General features: G+C 37.7%; 1 protein-coding gene across 3 annotated transcripts in view; it reads right to left on the reverse strand.

Moving 5' to 3' along the window:
- The window catches only part of PTPN3 (protein tyrosine phosphatase non-receptor type 3), a 172,752-nt gene that overhangs the window by 94,263 nt on the left and 64,448 nt on the right, over positions 1-14,041 (reverse strand). The window lies entirely within an intron of this gene.

The following is a 14,041-nucleotide window of genomic DNA, read 5'->3' on the forward strand; positions in this document are numbered from 1 at the left end:
GAAGAACACCCCACAAGAAAACACTTATTTTGTTGCTTAGGCTTTTTTCTTTTTAAAAAAAAAACTCTTAATGAAAACCAAAACTCTAAGAACCAGTATTTACAAACTAAAACAAACAAAAGAACATCCCATCAAACAAAAAAAGCCATTCATTGAAATAAGAGGTGAATTAAATTCAGACAAGCCTGTAAACATTTCAAGCCTCTCTTCACAGGATCAGTTTACCAATTAACATCACAGCCAGTTGGCAAGCGAAGCAGAGGATAGTTTTCCAGGTTAATTACCATACCAATTACCAAACCATTCCTCACTTATAAGGGGACAGCTACAAAGGGACTTGCATAATATGAGTGTTACATAGACTGCTGGCCAAGCTAGACAGGACCTATATGATGACTATTTTACCATCTCCCTTTTTTTGTGTATCTGCCTTAAAACACAGGCTGGCTTTTCTTTTATGCAGCTACAGAAATTGAAGCATTTAGGGGGGAAAAAAACCCCAAACCACTTAAAATACCAAAGCTTTGCCTCTACTACATATGTCTTTGAAAGGGAAACATGAAAAGCATGAAGAACCATAAAATGTAAAACTGTATAAAGTGGTCTTTTTGGGGTCGCAAAGACAACAAAGCAGGGCAGTGATCCTTCTCCACTCAACTCCCTGTAATCTATACTCAGAAGCAGCTAAAACAATTGCCTTCTCACAGACAGCTCAGAAGTCAGACACACATTAGCATTCAACACTTCCAACAACACTCTCATGGCTTTTTTTGTCAGCCAGTTGACAGTTCACCATTGTATATTTTCTAAAATCAAAACTGTAAGCTATCAAGACTCATTTTTCAGCCAGCATGCATTTTTTTCCTTAGAAAATGTGTGGGTTGGAGGGTTTAGATGTTTATTTTCTCTGGCCCTTTATTTTTTATTTTGTTTTTAAATGAGGGGATAAAAAGGAAGAGGTAATCTTTAGGAGAATTATGAACAATATTTCCATATAAACCACCAAACACTCCTATTGCTTTGAATTTTTTCTTGATACACAGTCTGTATTTAATCACAGGTTTTGTTTTTTGGTTGGTTTTTTTTTTTTTTTTTTTAATATCCAGAAAATGGGGTAATTCATGACTAGTTGCTGTTAAATAAAACATACAGTTATCCAATTACAAGAGTATACAAAAAGTTGATTACAAACTAGGATTGTAGTTCAATCTCACATTCTCTAATTTTCTAGCAGCTAAGTTTTAAACTATTTATTCAGCACTGTGTTCACCTTTCACCAAAAAGTCAAGTGAATTATGAATTGTACTACAAAGTCTTTACTCTCCACCTCAGCTGGCAAAAAACACCTCATTTGCAGAAATAGCTCTCTACCCAACAGTCCACTGATGGGTTAAGTGGAAGGTTATCCTTCACTGTGGGCCAGCCACTAGATGAGAGAATGTTTTGGTAGCCAGATTCAAAGCTTAGTCAGCCTGTCTTTAAGGGCTAGGTCTGCATTGCAACACCTAATCTGTGTGCTGGGAACATTCTCCATACTTCTCCATTCCTGGGAACATAGGCTATTTGACCCTTTGGCTTATAATGCCCAACCTATCTTACACTTCTACCATTCCCTTTCTCTATGCCCTAATTATATTCAAACTTTGTCAGGCTTCAGCAGAGCACAACAGTCCACAGGAGTCTCCAGCACCCTGCTCCGGATCTATCTACCCAGAGAGAGGGAGCAAACAGTGCTCAGCCCCTGAAGCCCTAGTTCAGAATAGGCTTCAAGCTAAGCTACACTTGGAGACCCTTCAGACATTTTAATAACTAACTCTAATCCCTCTCCAGCAGAGCATTATTTTTTCAAGTGTTACAATATGGCCAGATCTTGCTACTCACTTGTTTGAGCTTCAAATGCAAAAGCCAATAATAAAAAGCATCAATAATATTTATATACATATGTGCTTGCAATCCAGAAAAAATACAAGAAAAAAACACCAGCAAAAAAAGAAAACTCCTATAACTGCAAAAAAATTAATCTGAATAAACCAAATTGAAGATTTTTTTTAAGTGACTGTGCATAGTATCACAAGTATTTACAGGTCCATTTCATACCACGGTCCCTCTGCAGGAAACCCAGCCTGGATAACCTAAGCTATCCAAGAGCTAACAGTAACACATACTTTCATACTGCAGTTCATCATAAAATGAGAGGTGTTTGAAATTAGTAGTCTTGTGCTAGTTTTTCAGTTACCTCTGGTTTAACACCTTCAGGTGATCTGCTGGATGCAGGGTTATACGCCCAATGCCCCAAGTGAAGCAGTAAGTTGGAAATTAATAATGAGAAATTCAGACCTGCTACTGTAACCAGTTTGCATTGGGTTCACAAATGAAAACCTGCAATTCCTTTATTTTTACCATTTTATGTAAAATCACGCCAGGAACACAGAGTTCATGGTTTGTGCTTAGGGCAAGCAAAGAGCGTCAGCTGAGGCTGTCCTCAACAAAGCCAGCTGACCACAGGAACTGTGCCAAGACAGGGACAAATGGCTGAGTGTTTGGATGCCACAGCTGTCAGTCAACTGGAGCTCAAGGGGACTAATCAAGGCCTAGGGAACTGCTACCAGCTGGAGTCCCCAGCAGAGAAAGCCACACCTTCTACTTCCTACCTCCATGGCCTTGAGCAGCACCATGCCAAGTGAGCTCCTCAGGGAGCTGTGTTACAGGTATCACACCACAGGAACCTGCCCATACCGCTCTGCATGTCCCACCTCAGCGTGCCACATGCTCAGCAAGTCTGCAAGGAAACAACTTAGTGAATCCCTAGCCTAAAGGGCAAGGGAAGGAGAACAGGAGACAGGTGAGCAGCTGAGTTGGCACCTGCTCCATGACTTTCATCCATAAATCAGCTGTTTAAAGCTGTATTTTAAATCTGGCCAGATTACTGGAATGGCTTATGGACACCATAAGTGCAATATGTAGCAGCATATGAAGTAACCTGCAATGGCAACTGCTTTTGGGGATGGGAGAGAGACCACTGAGATCCCCAGCACAACCAGAAACCTTATGCTTCTAAGACAAGGGCTCTTAAGCCCTAGCAATCACCCTCTAGCCCTGAGCAACCAGAACCAGCCATTACATGCAAATCTCAGTTCCTGTTTGTAGCCTCAGGAAGGAGGCTGATTCAGAAATAAAACCGAATTTTAAGAACCTGTAGGGCAATATAATATTATCAACGAGTCAGTACTTCAATGTTTTTTTCCCTTTCCCTAAAATAAGCATGTTTTCCCTAAAAAAATCCAGGAAGCTGGGAGGTATATTTTAATTAAACAAACAAAACACAGTTATTTTCACATTATAAAGCATAAAACAAACATGTGGAATTCTATCCCATAATGAAATCATGCAGTAGGCTTATAGGAGAAACAAATACAAGTACAGCTATGGAAAGAAGTTAATGTTTTCCAAGTACATTAAACACATTTCTGGACAAGTTTGGTTATGCATGCCTTCTCCTACAGTAATGCTGCAGTCAAGCAGAACAAAAACAACATGTTTTCCTCATCTTTTGTATTGAAGACTGACTTTTAAAAATACTTCTTTTCCATACCAGCATTTGATTTCTTTCCAACTGCTTGGAAATTGCTGGTAAAAAAGCTTAAGACTCCATTATCAGTATAACTGCCATTAACTTATTTTTTACCAAGTAATTAAATCAAGGGTAGATTTGCTGATTATACACTCAAGGACCTTCTACATATAATCACACTGTGTATAACTGTTAATAGTTTTGTTGAGTTTGTGATTGTTTGAGGTTTTTGGATTTTTTTGTTTTGGTGTTTTTTAAATAAATCAATTATTACCTCCACTTCTTCAGGTCAATAGGGATAATTTACTCCTGTAAATAGGTACACTCATGTTTTTTGTAGGAGGATATTACTACACTAAGTTTTCTCAGTTTATTACAGTCTTGACTACAAATGTTGGCCTCTCAAAAATCATATATACTACAGAATCTGTGGGAATGTCATATACATAAGGATAGTTCTTCCAAGCCACTTTCATTGTCTGAGCGACCACCTCTGACAAGGAAGGGGAAAACAGTAGTACTAACGACATGATCAAGTCTTGTGTGTCCTTTCAATAACAGATACATTTTATGGTTATCTGTTCCTTTACTTAAAAGGTACTTAAAATAACTGACATGGGAATGGAAAGCGGTATAACAAAGTAAAGGTGTCTTTGTGACAAAGTATATCCTAAGACAACTGATACAAATGCTCTTCAGCATGCATCAGCCCACGTAGTTAAGAAGTACTTACACACCTCAAAGCCCTATCTATCATCAGTGCATCCTAACGACAACTAAATTATTCAGACAGATTTTCTAAATAGAAGAATTAGCCTTAACTCACTACCTATGAAAACCACGTTCTGCTTCCACTTTCTGCAGAGGAAATGTTTCATCTTTTCTACATTCCCAATAAGAAACTAGATGCCTCCCTATTAATAAAAAAATTCAGCTCTTCTATTTCTCTCAGGAATATCCCAAGAGGTATTGACCACAATACAAATTACCAAGCATTACTAAAGCAACAACCAAAGTAAAAGATAAACTTCATTTTGATCAGTGTGTGCAGATCACCATTTTATCCTTATCTGTAGTTATTTCTTCACAAAATTTTCCTGACATATTCATGTAAGGAAATTGAAAGTAAGCATGGAAGCCAGAAGCAACACAATGAAACTTCACATCACTTGGAAAAATAAAAGCTTCAAAACATCCAAGCCAAATAAACCATAAATATAGAAAAAGCATGAAAGCCTTAGATGATTAGGCCTTACAGATTATGGTGCAAAAATACCTCCAAACTGAAATACAAAGAATAAAAGACTTGTTGCAGCATGGCCTTCCTTAGAACAGGAATAAAGGTTAATATCCATATTGAAACTTGGAGCATGTGTGTAGATACACACACAACTTCCAAAGCAGTAGCTGCAAGTTTTCAAACTACTGCTCTTTAAGAAAGACAGCAATATCATTATAATAATTATATACTCTTCACACCAAGGTTAAAATCAACCATTAATAAAATTAAAGATTTGGCTTTCTTAGATTTGTTTCCAGTGGCTGACACCTATGATATTTTGAAGCACAGCAAATTAATTATCTGCCTTTTAAGTAACCAATAGGTTTAGCAAAGTAAGAATTATATCAAAAATTTAACTAATAAGGCTCAAATCATTCTAGTTATCATCTTTGGTTTTCCAAAAAAAAAAAAAAAAAAAAAAAAAAAAAAGAAAAAAACCCCAAACTATAGGCAGAGATTCTTCACAGAAAATTACTCCATATAAGCAAACAACATAGGCATTTTGAAGTTATACCTCAAATAGGCATAACACATATTGCCAGCCCATAATTTATCAGAACCAGTACAGAACCAAGCAAACAGAAAACATCCTTCCACAGTAAAATATAATAATACCTCTTCTTCATTTAATAGCCCTTAATGCCAGAGTTCACCCACAAATAAGCCTTCAGGGTAGACCACATACAGTATGACACCTCTATTTGTTTATTTAGAATGTACTTCAAAGCATTTTAGTTTCAATGACGGTAGGTACAAGGAAGAAGGCTCATTCTAAAAACAAAAACCAGACCACAACTAATTGTGAATACTCTTTCCTCTTCTAACCAGCACAGAATTGAAATCTAGCTTTTTATTTCACTTTTAAAAGACATAGTAAATAAACTAGATTTGTTCCTATGTCTGGGAATCAGGTACCTACCTATCTACAGTAGTCATTGCCTCTTAGAAGAGAATCCAATATATGCAGGTAAATAAATTTTTAAAAAATTCCTATACTACTACAAGAGGTTAGATGCTTAGTAAGTGTATAAAATTGAGTAATAAAGTGATTTGCAAGCCTTCCCTGAACTTAATTTAGCTTTTCATTATAACACAACCCTGGTAAATTCATATTGTAAAGTGTTTTCATGGGAAATCCAGCTATTTTAAACTCTGGATTCAGCAAGACCAGACATGAATGTCAAAGACAGACTGGAAGAGATGGATGGGAGAGGAAATATGCCTTTCAGTTCTAGCATTATACTGTACCCTGACTGACATGCCACTGAGATCCCACTAAACCAATACCATACTGAAGGTAATGCCAGCAGGGTGAGCAGCTGCAGTATCTGGTGCAGAAAAGCCACGCACCACAGTAAGCCACCAATCCTTATTTCAGTTCTGCTGCCTGGGACCGACACACACTCATGCAGCTGCACTGGGAACATTATTTCTGTTGGCAACCATCCTACAGTGGCAGATTAAAAACACTAAGTGATCAAATTTTCCTTAAAAAAAAAGGTAATATTCACATCAAACATTTGTTCTGTATATACATATACTTATATATTCATTCCAATACAAGTTTTAGAGACAAAGATTTCATTCTCTCTGCCCTCCCCTTTTGAAAAAGGTGTGCTTTACCTGCAAAGATTTACCAAAAGGATTTTTACCCAAAAAGTTGTAAAACATGCACAGCTGCGGGCATCCCAACAGTTCTTGCTCTTAAGACTGAAGAAGCAGAACAGGCTGCCATCAGGGTAACAGAGATTATTCGACCAAAATAACCATACTCTTTACATAGTAATAGCCTTTACATGGGGGACTGGGGGTTAGAAGGATTATCCCAGCCTTTCAGCAACATGTTCAGCAGCAAAGACTGCTTATCTGAAAACTTAATCTTGAAATCAGATAACCCAAAGGTAACTAAATTCTAGAAGAGCTTATTGATGGAAAAACAATACTGACCATCAATTTTAGTGTTGTTCAGATCTTGTGTTTTTAGCATCCTTTATTCCAAATTCTGAGATAAATATTTTGGTCACATTTGCAAAGGATCAAACAAGATTGTGTGAATGACTCCTCAAACTTCCAGGCTATAAATCTGGTCATGCCAAGTTCACAAATGCTCTTTTGCACACATATAATAAAACCATGCAGGTTAGACATTGTAGGATCCAATGTGTCATTTCAAATAGAATGAAGCATTATTGCTGAACCTGAGACACAAGATTAGCCCCAGTACAGAGATGGTATCTACTGCATGCAGAATGATTGAGAGCAGAAAAACTAGAAGGAAGAAAAAGCAAGAGACCTGCTCCCTGCACTGCTAAAATACTGTGAAATACAGGTGAGAACAAGACACATTTACAATGCTTTCACATTTTTTGCAGTTTTTAGTGCTCATGTCAGAGATCTTTATGATTATTTTTTCAAAAGTTTATGAAGTAACACCTTCAGCCAGTCGTTGAGGACGGTAAACAGCATGCTGCTTCACTTCCTGCATGCTGCCAATCACAGCCTTAAGGAACTCTATGGCTTCCTCTATTGCCTGCCTCAGCTTTAAGCAGACAACAGAACAAAAGAAAATCATCTCACCAAAAAATGCAAGGGCTACCACTACTTTATTTTCCAAATAATGCCTTTTGGAGGTAACTAACAATGCTGCAAGAATTCAAAATAAAAACTGCAGAATGAAAGCCAAAGTTCACCTTTCCCAGCTTGGTAGTGCCTTACACTAACAACACTGAAGAGTGGAAGTGAACACTGAGTCAAAGTGAAAGCTGAGCACTGCAGTGCCCAGCTATCAACATTTCCCATAAATAAATGAGTTTATATAGAATAAATAATTTACACCTTCCAATTTTCAAAACCAAGTAAATGAGCATTCACTGCTGAAATTTAGAAAGACAAGCAACTTAAATATTCTGATCTTAGTTACCAAATTAATCATCATACCAAAACTAAAATACAAAAATACCTCACTCTATTAGCAATGAGCTGTGTGTCATGAAACTTTTGTATGACACATAACATGAAACAAGACCCATCATGCCAATTCTCCTGCCAAGTAAAGCAGTTATATTTAAGCAGACTTATAATCATCTGCATGACAGATTCAGGATGAGATCTAGAAAAATAACCAAAGCTTTAAGGATTAAAACATATTTCCAAAACATGCTTTTAGAGGGAAATTCTACTTTTTTACTACATCCCTAGTATGATACTAATCAAACAGTCGAGAAACTACCTGTTCTACTTCTGGTTTTAAAAATACCCTAAAGTAAAACTGGGATTATTCACACAAAACTCACATTATTCACTATGCTTACAGGTTAATATAAATATCTACCTCCTATAGGGTAACATAAACGCAACATAAAATTTTCCCTTTTGAGAATGTTGCTGAGAGTGTCAGAAGAGCACCAAGTCCCCATGTAATGTTCCCTATGTGAGACACGCTCTTTTCTGATGGCAACTTTGAACTGTTGTCCTCCACCTATGAGTTAAAAGACTGCTGATCTACATTGAAACATTTAATTTGCCAATACAGCGTCACAATGGCCTACCAAAAAAAAAAAAAAAATCACAAACTGCAGAAAATGCCTCTTATGAGTACAGGCATGTTAAAAAAAAACCCCAAACACAAGCTTTCTAAAACAATCCTCTCTTCATATCTCAAATATATGACTAGAGTAATTTTTTCCTGTACATATTGACCAGACAAATAAAAGAGACCTTTTATAATTTTTGCCTCCAATTAACACAGTACATTTGCATGTCAAATCTACAGTTATCAAAGATTTCAGTCTTTTCAATAGGACTGATGTCATTGTACCTCACAAAGCAAAAGAAATGTAAGCTGTTTTTAAGGAGCATGTAAACAGCACATCGTAGGAAGAACCAAGTATAGACTCAACATAAAGCTGTGAATCTAAATGTTCTCATACTATTTCTGATGCTGGCACTATTGACATTTCGTGAACCGGTCGCTTTCCTCCTCCTCAAATTGAACACGGACCAGACAGAAATAATTGCCAAAGAATACTTCTGAAAACTTTGAAAAAGCAGCAGTATAGGTAACTGGACTGTGGATATACATAAGAATTTGTTCTTCTACAGAAGGACTGAATGGCCCTTAAATCTGTCAGCTCAGAAAGATGCTGTTGGCAGTGGTGACTGCCATTTTTTGCCAAGGGGGAAAGAAGGAAAGAAAACATCTTAATCATGGATGTGAGAGTATTAATGAGTACTAATGCCACAGAAAGCTAACTCATCTTTTAAAGAAAAGAGAAATTCCACACAAAATTCAGTGCTGGATTGTTAAGAAATAGCCTGAAATTACAGATGACTGATGTTTCCTTCGTGCATGGACACTGTTGAGCAGTGGATCAAGACCAGTGTTTTCTGCTATGGGTAATACTCAATCTGCTTCCTAACATAACAGAGGACTGTGTACCATTCAAGCTTGGGAAGAAGAAGTCTTATCACCGGCAAAAAAAACCAACGCAGTTCATATGTTTTGCAAGAAAACATTTCAGATCTCAGAAGAAAATCTATCTTGTAAATTGTGTTAATGAACAAAAATCTCTTCAGAATTACTATGAATTTTCTTTCTGAACCCAGATATTTCTTCTAGAATTTAAAGCTTAAAACTTCACTGAACTGTTTTCTGTACATTCCTGTTTCATATATTTTATAATACACTGAATACTGCTGCAAGCTTTTGAAATATATTCCGTTAAGCATGACAGAAAACTTCTGTTATAAAACCTATGGCTTCAAAAGGTCCCCAAAGAGATTTGGAACACAGCACAGTCAATCAGCAGTTAACCACAGAATACTATTGAAAAAGATTAAATGGTAAAATAATCAAATGACAGCAATTCTTCCTTTCAAAGAAAAAGGAAGGACACAATAGCAATTTGGAAATTGTAAGTTATGTTATGAAGGGAACTTCAGGCTGTATGGGGAGAAAAAAGTATTTCTTTTAAAGACTGTAATTCTTTAATGCAATCTATACTCCAGCACTGTTCAAAATGATGAGTTCAGGAGACTCTCAAGTCTCACAAAACTAGTTGAAGGAATTACACAAAGTTCTACCTCATGGTATTTAGGGAAGAATTTGAAAATGTGCTGCAGAAGTCTTGCATCTTGGAATCAAAACCTAAACAACATGATAAAATTAAAACACCTCCTAATACTTTGATCATAATGTCTTGTTTTTACATATTCAGATAAACAAAACTGAAGATGTTTGTGTAAGAAGTTTACTTGCCCTGTGAGGGGACTAAGGGAGATGAACACTTCCAGAAAATTAACAACTTTTTACATGGGCAGGTAGTGATAGGAAAAGAGGTAATGACTTAGGCTAAAAGAGGAGAAATTCAGTTTAGATATTAGGCAGAAAATCTTCACTATGAGGATGGTGAGGCACTAGGATGGGTTGCCCACAGAAGCTGTGGATGCCCCACCCCTGGAAGTGTTCAAGACCAGGCAGCAGAGAGCTTTGAACAGCCTGGTCTAGTGGAAGGTATTCCTGCTCATGGTCTGGAACTAGGTGATCTTTAGGGCCCCACCCAATCCAACCCAACCCATTATATTTGATCTGTAAGTCAAGAAGAAAAAGCCAAGACACACTGTGGAAAGCCAGTCTAGTAACAGTTGCATTTTGTAAACAATCGCCAGAGATAACAGCTTACTGCCATTCTTTCCTCTCTTCATCTCATCTTCCTCCCGCATTTATGACTAACAGAAAAATTTGTATTTTAAGCTTAGCAAAGCACACCTCTTTCTTCCCTTTTCAGGTTGTTTCACAGACTTCAAAACATCTCGTATCACAAGGATTTTTTTATCAATAAGATCAAACTGCTCTCCAGGACCTGCAGTAGCACTGACTGCAGCTCTGTAGCTTTTGCACAATTCCTCCTCCTCCTGCACAAAGAATAGGCAAACAAAAAACAGCAACACTGCCACCCAAACTGGATAGACATTTTTCCAATTCCTGCATGTGCTTGGACATCCTTATTTTAAAAGAAGAAACTAATTCCTCCACACAGTAAAGATAAAATAAAGTAAACATACTACAGAACACGTCCTAGCTTGCAAACAATTTGTGCTTTCTGGTTTTCCATCAGTATTTAAACAGTGTATGTTTCAAACCAGAAAAATCTAAACATTTACATCTTTACATCCCTGTTAGACAATTTTTTGACCACCTTACAAGATTAACACACACCCTGTGACCATGGTGCACCACACTAGAAGGAGACTGCTCCAAAAAGCATTCACCTAAAATAGATGCTCCTGCATCTTCCCTCCACTGCAAACCCAGTGCCAGCTATCTCTTGGTCGTTTTCTTCCTTTCAACATGTTAATTAACTTAAGCCCCCAAAGAGCCAAAAAGCAACCTCCCAGTCAGGATTCAACACAGCTTTAGTGCCAAGCTCAGGCTTGACAGCCATGTCCCTGGCAGCACAGATACCTCCCTAGACCAGGGAAGGCAGAGCATTCCTCCACCATCACAGGCTGGGGTGAGTATATTGGGCCAGCTTTTAGACAAATACTTGCTAAACCTTCTGGCATGAGGCTATCAAAGTAGAGTGAGCATGAGCCATGCAATCCAAACTGGAGTTTGGGGGAGTAAAACTGAATGGATTTGAGTGAGATTTTGTAAAGGAGTCTGGTAAAGAACTGCTTGCTCTTGGGTGAAGTACTACTTTGGTTTTGTTGGGAAACGGGGATGGGGGGTTGTTTTAGGTTTTTTGGTGTTTTGTTGTTTCTTCTCCAATTCTCCTACTGCCATATAATGCTGGCACAAGTAATTCAGCCTACTTAGGTCCTTTTTGTTCATTTTTAACACAGCTGTCCAATATATGGGCATTTATAAAAAAGCCTCCTGTTGCCATCTGAAGTAATGCAAGTCTCTTCAACCTTGTATTTACAAGGTTGTTAAAACTCCCATGCACAGCCAAGATCACACAATTTAGGGAATTAAACCATCTCATTTTTGAGAATGCATCCCTATGTATCAACTGCTGCTATATTTCAGAGTTTATAATTCAGAGGCTAGTTTGGTTTTTAAGTTTCAAATCATTCAGTGCACAAGACAATGCCAAGCATTTTCAAACAAACACACCAAATTTTGCCAAGTAGATCTGACACGCCCCAAGCCTTTCTATTTCAGTTTTTGTATTCCTGGCTGGCAGGTAGAATATTTATATACTTCCCACAAAGCAATCTTAGCATGCTGTGGCAACCGATTACAGAGGAATGCAGGCACTAGGCCAGCATTGCTGGTTTATACTGAAACAGGAGCAAAAAAAGGAGAGCTCTGCTTACAGTGCTGAGATCCGGTATCTCTCCCAGTTTCCTCACTGCTCAGCACTTTTACAATGCAGAGGTAATGGGCAATACCTCCCCACAGGCAAATTCCTCAAAACCTCATGTGGAAGGGCTGGGAGAGGTAGAGGGGTTTGGCTGCAGCATCTCATCAGGTTAGAGCCATGATCACAGAACAGCTGGAATGAGAAACAGGACAGAAGTCCACAACTACTAATGGTTTTTTGCCTTTGTGTTTCTTTCATGACCCAGCAATATACCAGAAGGGCATTTTAAAGGAAGGGCATCAAAACAAGGACTGCTTGAAAACATAGTACTGTATTTCTAGTTTTGCTTAAGACTAGTCAATTGACCAGAAATGAGCTGTACAGCAAATCAATGACAAACCAGCCCTTTTTCCTGGAAAAAGCTGATCATCATGAAAGCTTTAAAGGAGAAATTAATTTGAAATGGGTTCTTCAATGTCATCAAGCTTATTTTACCTTAGCAACTGAATAAAACAGATTAGCAACTTGATTTTGAAAGCTATTAGCTAAACCTTTACATAGATCTCTAATATTTAAGCTTATGCTGTAATCAGTAACAAAGGTAATGACCCCTACTCCAGATTGCCTACCCTAAATTACACCTAAATAAAAATACTCAGCTTAGTTTATTTAATCTTAATTGCTTTCCTAGTGCAAAACGTACCCTGTCAGGACCAAGTAAGTGGTCTGCTTACCCACGAGAGCTTTCTGAATGTGACATCAATATTTACTCATGCTGAATGCTCTCAAGTGCTACGTGATCTTTGGAATCAAAGTACAAATTCTGACCTACACCACATACACTTTCCTACTATTAATAAAACCTAGCATTTCACCCAAGCAAGTTTGTCCCTAGCAAAAATGGGGTGGGGATTGAGCTTCAGCATGCACTGCAAATTAACTGCTAGATCTAGCCAAAACTTGCAGGGTATGTAACCTTCAACCGGGTTAAATTCACGCAGCAGCATAGAGCCCTCCTCTTGAAGCAAAATGACAAGAACAGAAATTCTTTCAAAGTAAAGGCAATTTGCAAGACTAGAAAGAATAATTGGTAGGACAGTTTTGCTGGGGACTGAATGCAATGACAAGCTGGCTGCCTACCCTGAACCAGCAAACACAAAGCAGCCAAAGTAAATCGCAGCAGCATGTTTGGAAGGGAGGTCTCCGAGATCTTCATAGCAGAGCTCTGGCTGGGAAGCACTTCAAAACCTTGAGGAAAATCAAAAAGGGAATGCCTCCTGGTTTATTTCTTATCACATTCATAAAGAAAGAGCTCCCCTTTCCATAAATTTCAAAAGCACTATATCAGATGATGTTCAAACGTAAAAATAAATCAGAACTGATAAGACTAACTGAATCAGGAAGTAGTGCAGGCTCTGAAGAATATAGGGGGTTTCAAGTAGAATAAGCAGAAGACCAGACATTAAAAAAAAAAAAAGTATTAAGGATCTGCTCAAATTCCTACTACCACCCTTAATAAAAAAAAAAAAAAAAAGGTTAAATCATTGATTATTGTGAAATAAAATATGGTGTTTGGAGCATTTTTTTGGTTTGGCCTTTTTTTGGGAGGTCATGGCTGCTTGGTTTTTAAAATGCCCATTGAAGTCTCAGTATCTTTTGTGGGTTTCCCTTCATAAATGCTTGATAGCATGATTTCATGCTGAGTCTGAAGTGTTTCCTTGAAAGCACCTCTTTTTAGTCCCAGCCAGTCTCAAGAAATGTACAGTTGGGTGAGAAGTCAGATGCATCTTATTCAACTATCTGACACTCTCTTACTACTGAATTTGTAACCTTTTTTTCCAACATGACCCAAATTATTTGTGTACAGACAGCTAACAGTGA

The sequence above is a fragment of the Serinus canaria genome, chromosome 2 (assembly GCF_022539315.1).
Source record: "Serinus canaria isolate serCan28SL12 chromosome 2, serCan2020, whole genome shotgun sequence".
Classification (NCBI taxonomy): domain Eukaryota; kingdom Metazoa; phylum Chordata; class Aves; order Passeriformes; family Fringillidae; genus Serinus; species Serinus canaria.